Source organism: Nematolebias whitei, chromosome 8 (assembly GCF_014905685.2).
Source record: "Nematolebias whitei isolate Nwh7 chromosome 8, NemWhi1, whole genome shotgun sequence".
NCBI lineage: Eukaryota > Metazoa > Chordata > Actinopteri > Cyprinodontiformes > Rivulidae > Nematolebias > Nematolebias whitei.
In genome coordinates, this window is record NC_056505.1 from 44,349,637 (window position 1) to 44,360,647 (window position 11,011).

Genomic DNA, 11,011 nt, shown 5'->3' on the forward strand with positions numbered 1-11,011 from the left:
CAGATGGCCAACAGCTGGTGGTGATTGGCGGCCATCTTGGAGCTGCAGCAAGAACTACTCTTACACAATCGTCCCCTTTCTGAGATATTTGTGCGCTTGGCTCTGTGTTATTACTTTAATGGGCTGTCCCTGAGCCAGATCTTTTAACGTTCCCCAGTATCTAGCAAGCTCTGCTAACTCTTTTTCTTCCTGTGGAAACTTTTTCTCCACTGAGGTTAAAGTGTAACTCCAGACAGTAACTAAACCTCCATTTTCATTTTTGACTGTTATCATGGCATCATCACCCTCACAGCTAACTTCAGCTATGAGTTTTGTCATCAGGCTTCTTGGTTCTAATCGTACTGCTTCCTGTATTTTCGTTCTGAGTTCTTCTAGGTCATTTTGGTTTTCAGCAGTCCAAATCCAAGCTTTTTTGTTTTTTTGTTAGTTTTCTCCTTCTCTTTTCTTCAGGCAAGCGTACAAGGGTTTGGCATATTTTTGATAATTAAGGACATGATCTCTCACGTAGTTACACAGTCCTAAGATCTTTTGCAGCTCGTTTTCGGATTCAGGGGGTTGAATCTGTTCGAGTTTCTCTCTGTAGCCCTCTGAGAGTCCCAGATCGGCAGTTACTTGAAACCCTAGATAGTTTACCCGAAACTGCCCAAACTGACATTTCTTCAGATTCAGCTTGAGCCCTGCTTCTGTGACTCGCTGCACCACCTTTGCTAGTCTTTCTAGATGTTCTTCTTCTGTGTCATCTGCGATAAACACATCATTGATGTAAACTGTGGCACCTAAGTCTTTAAGCACATCCATCACGGCTGACTGGAATACATTTGGAGAGTTTTTGTATCCCCGTGGTAATCGCTGCCATACGTAACTTCTCCCTTGATGGGTAAAAGCTGTTTTTGCTTGTGATTGTTTAGCCAGTCTGAGTGAGAAGAATCCGTTTGCCAGGTCAATGCAGGATTTGTACTTTTTCACTTGCAGAGTTTTTAAAGTACCTTGTGGATTGATTAGGCTTGCTCGGTTGGCCACTGTCCGTCTGTTAAGTGCCTTAAAATTAATTACTGGTCGCCATCCTCCTCCTGCAGATTTAGGTTTCTTTACTGCTTCGATGGGGCTGTTAGTAATAGGATTAGCTTCTTCTCTAATAATCCCTAATGCACTTAATTCCCTTACAATCTTGTTCATCTCTTCAACTGCCCCTGGGTTTAGGGGATATTGTCGCACAAGTGGATGCACTCCTCCTTCGATTATATGTAAAAACTTTTGGCCAAGGTCTCCGCAGTCGTTTTTAAATTTGGCTTCTGAGGCCGACTTGATAATCCATTTTAAATTCTCTTTCCCAGCCGGGGTGAAGTCACTCTCGTTTAATTTTTGTTCTATTACTTCAGGGATATTTACAGGTTTATACCATTCTCCAATTTAATTTTTTTCATGAGTTGGCCCTATTTTTACTAACCTGGATTTGAGCATATCCAGTCTTCTATTCAGGGCTCTACGGCCTTTTCTTGGCTTTCTTAATTCTTTTAAGTCTGTTATTGCTATGAGGTTGTGGGGTCCTTTTATCCATACAATTCCTTGCCATAATCCAAAAGGCATCTTTTCTACAGTTCCGTTAGCCAATTGAACCGTGAGGTGTCCTATTGTTTTTAGGTTTCTGCGGGTCATAGACACCTCTGCCCCAGAGTCTATCAGGTAAGGTTCTCCACTTAGTTTAGTGTAGATTTCATCCCCATCCCAATAAGCATTCTCCAGGGTGACCCGCAACCTCGGCCATTATTTAGCTGGCCCTCCACTCCCTTTCACACGGGATTCATGGAGGGCCTTTTTTTCTTCTGGGGTGAGCTTTGCGTATTCTTCTGGGGGTATGTATTTGCCCCACTTCTGGGGCGCTGGATTTGCAGCTGGAGCTTGAAATTTCTTTGGTTGTCGATTTCTGTACTGTGATTCTGGCGGCCTAGGGGGTCGCTCTCTGTATTGTGGCTGCTGCGGGGCCTTATCTGCTGCCTTCGGTTGTTTTGGGCTTTGTTTAATTTCTTTTTTCTTTTGCTCTTCCCAGAACTGCTGTTCTAAATCGTAAGACTTTACTGCCTGATATATTTGGGGGACAGTGGTCTCATGTAGGGGCATTTTAGCAAAAGTGATCTCTCCCCTTCTCCCTTGTGTTACAATTCTCAAGGCTTTAACATATCTTTTAGGGGGAATTGTTTGTTTGAGTTGATACCAGACTGGTGTAAGACATTGTCCTTGATCCATGCGTACTTTTGCTCGTTGAATCTGAGAGTCCTCGTCGTCCATGTCCTCCAGAACCAGCTTCTCATAATGACTTTGAGCCAACTCCCCTTTACCTACTGGGTTTGTAGTGACGTTACCCAACCACAGCTTTTTTGCTGCGTCACACTCAGTGGAGCTAACGACCATGGGCCACACATCTTTGATGTATTCCTCAGTAGTTTCTACGGGTCTTCTGTCTCTCACTAACGTTTTCAGCTTTTTGTACTCATGATAACTGTCAGTGTCTGAGCTGGGGGCTCGGCCTTGCTCCGTTTGCCTCGGTTTTGGGGCTGATTGAGGTACATAGTACGATGGATTTGTTTCGGCATGGCATGTTTCCTCCTCTTCATCAGCTGATATTTCATCCCGCAATTTCTTTTCTGTTTCCTGAGCGTTATCTGTAGGCAGTCTTTTTCATTCTCCTCAACATTACATCATGTGCTATTCCCAAGTAACCTGTTCTAAATTTACTGGTAAGGGATCGAATAATGACCCCTTACAACCGTTGGGTGAGTCCAAGGGCAAGATCAAGATAGAGTACAGGTGTTGTACAAAGGCCAGCCACTTATAACTCAAGTAGAAACATTAGCAGAAGAGGGCCAAAAAGAAATGCAGTACTATTCACTTATTGATCAATTCAGGCCAGAAAAAAGATTAGATTGGGAGACCGCTTTCAAGTTAATATGGAGCGGATATGGACCCCAACCCGAACCCAAAGAATGGTTGGTGATGCAGTGGAAATGGGTGTGGAAAGGATTACAACCTGGATTGCCACACCCCTCTCCACTATATCTATAACTCCTTAAAGGACGGGTGACAAAAGCCAACAGGCACTGTGAGAGAATGGCTAGAGCTAGGAGAAACAAAGACCCTTTTTCAAGATGGTACCTCTGAAAAACAGAAACCCGAACAGCAATGATTCAAACAGCGAAGACTCAGACAACTCCAATTATGATGATGAAGCAACCCCCGACCAACCTAAGGACCGATTAAGGATTACGATTTTAGATAAAGTAGCTTGTCTACGTACCCTGTTGCAGGGACTCGTAGTGTTAATAGGCTTTGTAATGTTGTTAGTAATTTTGTATCAAGCCGGAATTAGACCATGGAGCCTAACGCATGTGAAAGTCTCCCACGGGAGATCCAAATATGCAAACATGACCTGCTAGGACATCACACGAAGAAACATCTTCATGCCATGGAGATAGAATGAGACCATTCAAAATCAAACTTTGACATGGAACCGAGTGAGACGAACGGGCTGTCAAGCCTGGAGAAAAAAGCTACATGGCACACCTGAATGGTCAGCAGCTGTTGATGCTGAGAACCTGACCGGAGTAGCATGGACCATCACTGACCTGTTAATCTTGCAAGATGGAGTTGTAGTTTGGATAGCAGTTTTGAAAAAACAAGTTAAAAGAACAACAAGATGTAACTGAATTCATCCAGACAAAGAACCATCTGAATGGCAATGTGATCGGGCTTGCCGACCACTGCCAGGGTTGGCTCACCAAGGCCACTGGGATAGTGAAGTAATTTATCCCGCTCCACCAAAAGACAACAGCTGTCAGGCGATTCTCCCTCGTTGGGAGTTTTGGGGCAACATCCATTTAGATTGTGACAAAATACCCCCGCTCGAGTGTATCGGAACCAAACAGAGTTAAGACTATTCACACAGTGAGGCACAAGAAGGTACTCAAACCCGATGCTACTGACGGACAGCCTCACAGACGACCTAGCAAAACCCCCCCTGCTGAGTTTTATACTGAAACACCCCCGCCGCTAAATATGATAACAATGGTAGAGTCAAAACTCGATGACGGGGTGAGGCCAATTGCAACAGAATATTGCAAGGAACACAGATTAAAAAAGCTCCCAATCTGCTATTGGAATCTGTGTGGTGAGTGCCAATCTCAAAATTATTTACCAATAACTCCAGTAATGAATCAACAATATTTTTATTGGAGTTGGGCAGCTATATTTCAGCCTGTTAACACCTGGCACAAAGATTGGCTAAATATGACATTACCATGGGTATGGGTGGTTCCTGGTTTGCCCCACTTCGAAGGCGAATTTGTGGAGGGGTATACCAGGATTTACACAGGCCTGATGGGACCATATTACTTGGACATGTATGTTCAGAGGCTGCCCTAACCAAACGAGCTACTTAGTGCACCAAAGGATGATTTTAATAAAATTGATGAATGTGTAGCCAAACAAATTTTTCTTAGCCTTAATAACTCAGTGTGGGAAAGTAGCGGAGCGTCACCTAGATGCCAACTGTGGGAAACAGAAGTAGCTGTCATGTCCACTTGGCGCTACGACTGTACAACATTACGAACAGGAAAAACGATTAAAATATTGCTCCAGGCCTGGCATGAGTATCACAATAGGGATGACTCACATACCTGGTGGGGATTTCAGGAGGAGGAAGTAAGAGAATGGGTAGTCCCTTGTCTACATCGCTCCTCTAACTATTGGATTAAGTATCAATTCTTAGCTACCGTTTACTCCAAAGAACAAGACATATGGTCAAATGCTTTATATCGCCCCGACAGGTATGTCAGCCCAAGACCATGGAATATGATTTGTAATAAAAAACAAGATGAGTGTATAGTCAGCTTAGCCCTTAGGCCCTGTTATGAGTTACTCGGATGGGAAAGTTACTGTGGAAGTCATTATAAAGAAGAATTCACAACTCACACAGCTGAGGTAGTGTGGAAGAAGTATGGCAGCGTGTGGAGACGATCCGTACCCGACGGTACAAGTTACACTAGCGTCATATTAGGGCATAAGCTAAAGACTAGGAAGCATATTCAAGGAGTGATTGTCCCCTTTGTCTCTGATTCTATGATTGCTCTAGCCGAAGGACATGCGCTGAGTAGGGGTTGAATGAGTATATAATTTTTAAACTCGACATTAACATAATAAAACCCGAGTAGAACTGGAGTATTTGATGATGTCATAGATCTCAAGATACAAAAATAAATAAATAAATAAAACCGCAAAAAAAGGTAATTATTTACAAAAAAAAGACCACCAAAACATTGGGAGCGTATATTATGCTCCTCCATTTATCATACTACAAATAAATCACAGGAAAAACTAAACTATTAGTTATTATCATTAAACTGCAAACGTGAAGAAACATGCAGCACGTCAAAAACGAAACTTAAACCAAAACTGGTTCTGGTTCGGTGGATTGGACCCGGTGTTACACCATACTCTGTGACCTGCAACAGTGCAACACCGCCCCCTACGGTCATACGGTGGTCACATAATACGACGTCACTACGGATACCCGACATTACATTTTTAACCTCGATAGATGTCCTAGCAATCGATGTGTAGATTACTCGAGTACTCTGTTAATGCCCTAGCGCTGAGACGACGCCTGTGCTTTGGCGATGAGATACATGGCTACGATTGGGTAGGCCCAAACAAAATCTATTCTAATCTCACCTGTCAGTATCCAGAAGAAAGTTGGAGAAAATGTGGCAAGGGAGATGAAGAACATAGCTGTGCCTGGAATGAAACCGTTAGTTACACAGTAGGCCGTAAAGTCACGGAAGTAGTACATGGAGTAGGGGAAGTGATCAAGGAAGGCGGAAAAACAGTCGAGGGATGGCTAGTTGATCTTTTCCTTCAGATCTGGCCTTATTTGGCAAGCTTAGTTGGTGTGGTAGCTGTTTCCTTATTAGGACGTGACGTGTGCTCTTACAAGATTATCTCAAGGCCATGTGCCGCCCATGTGGGAGGAACTACAAGCCACTCCCACCAGAACCAGGTGCTGGCTCGGCTTAAAAACTGAGACATCAAGGAAACTGTCTCATATACGCCCCGGAGCAGCAGAAAGCATAACTCAAGAATTCCTCAAACTCAAGATCATCATGGACTGTCAGACAACTAGCAATCCAACGGACGTGAGTACCCTCTACGAAGAATCAGATGGTACCACGGCACCCACTCAGACCTCCTGGCCATGGTGTCCATCCTACTTTAAGGGGAGCATGGTAGAATATTTTTTGATAATGATTGCATGGATGTGCTACTGCCACACGGGCGAATGGGGTAGAGGGTGATTAATGCGATTCCCTGTGGCCTTTCAGGCCTATGCCAGGATAATCGTGTCCCACATAATACTCAAGAGAGCTGAAATAATGCCACACTTATTTGTTAACTACTTATTGGGAAGAGTCAAGCCCTCACTTCGACAAAAGGCAGTGATCTCAGCTTGGCTGCTAGTGGATTCCATTGTGGTGACCCTTGAGTGTGTGGCCACACTCACCCCCTTGCCTATACAAACTGCGGGAACACAGCTGGAAGAATCGTGACGGCGGTAATAGAAGGCGCCATAGCCATCACTGTGTTAGCACACCTGCTGCACCAAACCCTATCCTTGCGACCCCAAAATAGACACCGTTGGACCATGAAAATAGCTATCCTAATTGGATGGGGTCTGGCCTGGGGAGTCTGTTCCATGTTATACTAGACCGGACTCTGTACCACAGTACCCATCATAGTTTGGATGATGACTTATGCTGGCATGTTCAAACCCAGACCTGAACCTCTCCTTGCTGCACCGGAGGTGAGTGGAGGCCGTGGAATCTCAATGGATTAAAACCTCCGATCCTCCAAAGATACAAAACTTAATCAATATAACCAACACTGCTTAAAATTCCCCCCGCTGACGCTGTTATTAATCATTATCTAAGATGGCGCCAGTGTGTGTGGCCATCCATCTGTCGCTCATGGTTTGGTTTGTTTTATTTCTCTGTTTTGTGCTCAGCACTAAGTCTGTGCTTGTGTACAATCGCCAGTCCCTCTTGGATATTTGAGATGTTGTTGGCAATCTCAATGCCTTTGATTATGGTGGACAGAAAACTTTACCCCGCTCATCTCCTCCGGGCACCTGTGCTGCCCCCCCGGCGGAAACGTCGTTGTTACCGCGGTAAACGTGGAGGACAGCTGGTGAAACTAAAGATCTGCCTGGCCCGTTCTACGTCCATTTCTCAGACAAGAAATGGATTATTTCCGTCTTTCTCTGTGCCTTGGCGGTTCCTGGATCCTGTTGACAGCTGCCTGCTACCTGTCACCGGCCTGGATGCGGGCATTCACCCCCACCCCTCCTGCTTCTCTCGGCTCCACCGGCGTGGAGTGAACCTGCAGAGCCTGAAGACACTGCCCCGGGCCCTAGCACCCATCAGGTTACATGCTGCGGTTTCTACCAGGATTGGCCTGGTGAACGCCAGATCTCTGACAAACAAAACTTTCATCCTGCGGGACTTTTTCAGTTCCCGTCATTTGGATTTGCTCTGTATCACAGAGACCTGGGTTGAGGCTGATGACTCCAGTGTTTTTGTTGAACTTCTACCAGACGGCTGCTCTTATCTAAGCTCCCCTCGGATGTCAGGCCGTGGAGGAGGAACGGCGGTGGTTTATAAAAACAACTTTAAATGCAAGCAGTGCTCTGCACCATCTTCATTCTCCAGCTTCGAGGTGACTTTATTTGAGGTGGGTCGCTCACACCCCGTGCTGTGCGCTGTCATCTACAGAACCCCTAAATATAATAAGGATTTCTTGAATGACTTTTCTGATTTCCTGACTGGAATAATGATAAACTATGATCGAGTGCTTATTGTTGGGGATTTTAACATACATGTATGCTGCCCAGAGAAACCACTGGTGAAGGACTTTCTCAGCCTCACTGACTCATTTAACCTGGTTTAGTTGGTGGCTGGTCCCACACATGAACATGGACACACGTTGGACCTGGTTCTCTCTCACGGCTTGTCTGTGAACGACCTAGAACTATATGATAATGTGATTTCTGACCATAGGCCTGTTTTATTTGATGTTGGTTTGTCCTGTGCTCCAGTTAAATCCTGCGCTCCTGCCCAGTGACGTAGAGTTTTTAACCCTTCCACTGCTGGCCAGTTCTCTGCTGCCTTTGAACAGCTCTGTGCTCCCTCTGGCTCTGCTGCTGACACTGAACAGCTGAGCTCCTGGTTTGACTCCTCCTGTCAAACCATTTTGGACTGTGTAGCTCCATCTAAACTGGTGCGGCCTAAAGCCAGATCTGAACCCTGGTTTAATGAAAAATCTATTGCAGCCAGACAGGAGTGCCGCAGAGCTGAACGGAGATGGAAAAAGGATAAACTGGAGGTTTCATTTTACATTTTAAAGGACTGTCAACGTCAGTACCAGAACACTGTTAAAGAGGCCAAAAAACAACACTTGTCAGACATTATTGTGTCCAATCATAATAATCCACGTGTCCTTTTTAAAACTATTGACTCTGTCCTGAAGGCCCCACAACCTGTCTGTCTGGAAGCCTCTACTGAACTTTGTAATGACTTACTGCAGTTTTTTATAAATAAGGTTGTTAACACAAGGGCCCTTATTTCAGCCCCTGCTTTTGACCCCTCCTGCTTGGTCCCCTGCCTGGCTGTGTTTGATAGATTTGAACCAGTGACCCTGATCCTTTTAGAGGATGTGGTCGGCCATATTAGACCATCAGGTTCTCCTCGTGACCTTGTCCCCCCTCGTCTTTTAAAAGAGGTGTTTTCCAGCATCAGGCAGGTGATTCTTGCTGTTATCAATAGCAGTCTGTCCTCAGGTGTTGTCCCAATAAGTTTTAAACATGCTGTGGTGCAGCCCCTGCTTAAAAAGCCTAGCCTAGACCAAACTGTCTTGGCTTATTTTAGGCCCATCTCCAAGCTGCCTTTTATTTCAAAAATTTTAGAAAAAATTGTATATTCACAAGTCAAATGTTTTCTGGATGAGCACAATATCCTTGAGGTTTTTCAGTCTGGCTTCAAAACTCACCACAGCACAGAATCAGCTCTAGTCAGAGTTTTTAATGATATTTTTATGGCTAATGATTCTGGTGAACATGTGATTCTTGTCCTGCTCGACCTAACAGCTGCCTTTGATACCGTGGACCATAACATTTTAATATCACGCTTACAGCGACAAGTGGGTATTTGCGGTACTGCACTGAGCTGGTTTAGGTCCTATCTGGCAGACAGAACCATGTCTGTCAACATAGCTGGATCTGAATCCTCCACTGCTCCTCTGTGTTTTGGGGTTCCACAGGGCTCTATTTTAGGTCCCCTGCTTTTCTCCCTTTACCTGCTTCCATTGGGATCAATCCTTAGAAAGCATGGGATCTTTTTTCATTGTTACGCTGACGATAGTCAGATCTATATGCCACTTAAAAAGAAAGATGCCCCCCTCAATTAGGCCACTTCTGTTGTGTCTTGAAGACATCAAAGCCTGGATGTCTTTAAACTTCTTAAATTTCAATGAAAAGAAAACAGAAGTGATGGTGTTTGGTCCTAGTGGCTCTTGTGAACCTTGCCCTGTTGATCTGGGCCCTCTGGCACCACATGTAAAGAAAACTGTTTCTAACTTGGGTTTTAAAATGGACAGTGATTTTAAATTAGAGACCCAGATTGGAGCGTGGTCAAGACCAGTTTTTATCACCTCAGACAGCTGGCTAAGGTAAAGTACATCCTTACAAAACAGCATCTGGAAACAGTAATCCATGCCTTCGTCACCTCTCGGCTGGATTACTGTAACGCTCTTTACCTTGGAGTCAGCCAGTCCTCCCTCAGACGCCTCCAGTTGGTCCAGAACGCTGCTGCTCGGCTTCTAACTGGAGTTCAAAAAAGGGAGCACATCACCCCCACTCTGGCTTCACTCCACTGGCTGCCTGTTCATTTTAGAGTTCATTTTAAGATTCTTTTATTTGTTTTTAAAAGTTTGAATGGTCTTGCTCCATCCTACCTCTCTGAGCTGCTTCACCCATACTCTCCTGCTCGGTGCCTCAGATCAGCTGATCGGCTGCTCCTGGAGGTGCTGAGGTCTAAGCGGAGGCTCAGAGGGGACAGAGCTTTTTCTGTTGCTGCTCCAAGACTGGAACGATCTCCCTCTTCCCATCAGACAAGCCCCTTCACTGTCCAGTTTTAAAACTCTTTTAAAAACACATTTTTACTCCCTGGCTTTTAGCACAGACTGAATTTGATCTGCACTGTTTTTATTATTTTTTATTGATCTTAATGTTTTAACAACTGTTTTTATGTGTTTAAATGTTCTTGATTTTATATGTACAGCACTTTGTGGCAGCTGTGGTTGTTTTAAAGGGCTTTATAAATAAAGTATTATTATTATTATTATTAATCTAAGATTTGTTTAACTCCGGGTCACATTGCTCGATGAGGTCCTCGATGTCAGCTGACAGCCTGTATAGGCCCAGTAACGGTTGGGGGCCTCTGAAGAGCTATGGAACCTGGGGAAAGAAAAAAAATATAATAATAATATCATAGTAGTCTTGTTGTAGTGTTAGATCTTGTTTTACCCCCTCTTGTCGTTACAGGAACACCTGCTGTTTCTGTCACCAAGGATTGGCAGAAACCAAATATCTCTGGGCTGTTGGTTCATCTTGGTGGTGCCAATGCTGTCATTCTAACATGGTGGCCATGGCTATGGTGAATGGCATTCTTGTCTCAGACAAGCCACATAGTCTACCACAAGTGCCGGCAGCAGTGTGCATGGAAACAGAACGTACTTGCAAAATCATCTGGACCTCGGCTCTGAATTCTGTACCCTATTGGCCAAGGGGAGCTATCCCACCACAAGCCTCATACTACCCAGTGGTAGCTAAGTTGTGGGAACACCTCCACGACGCAACCAGGTTCGTGGCGATTCATCTGTACACAGGGCTGCCCTTGGTCCATGGCCCATC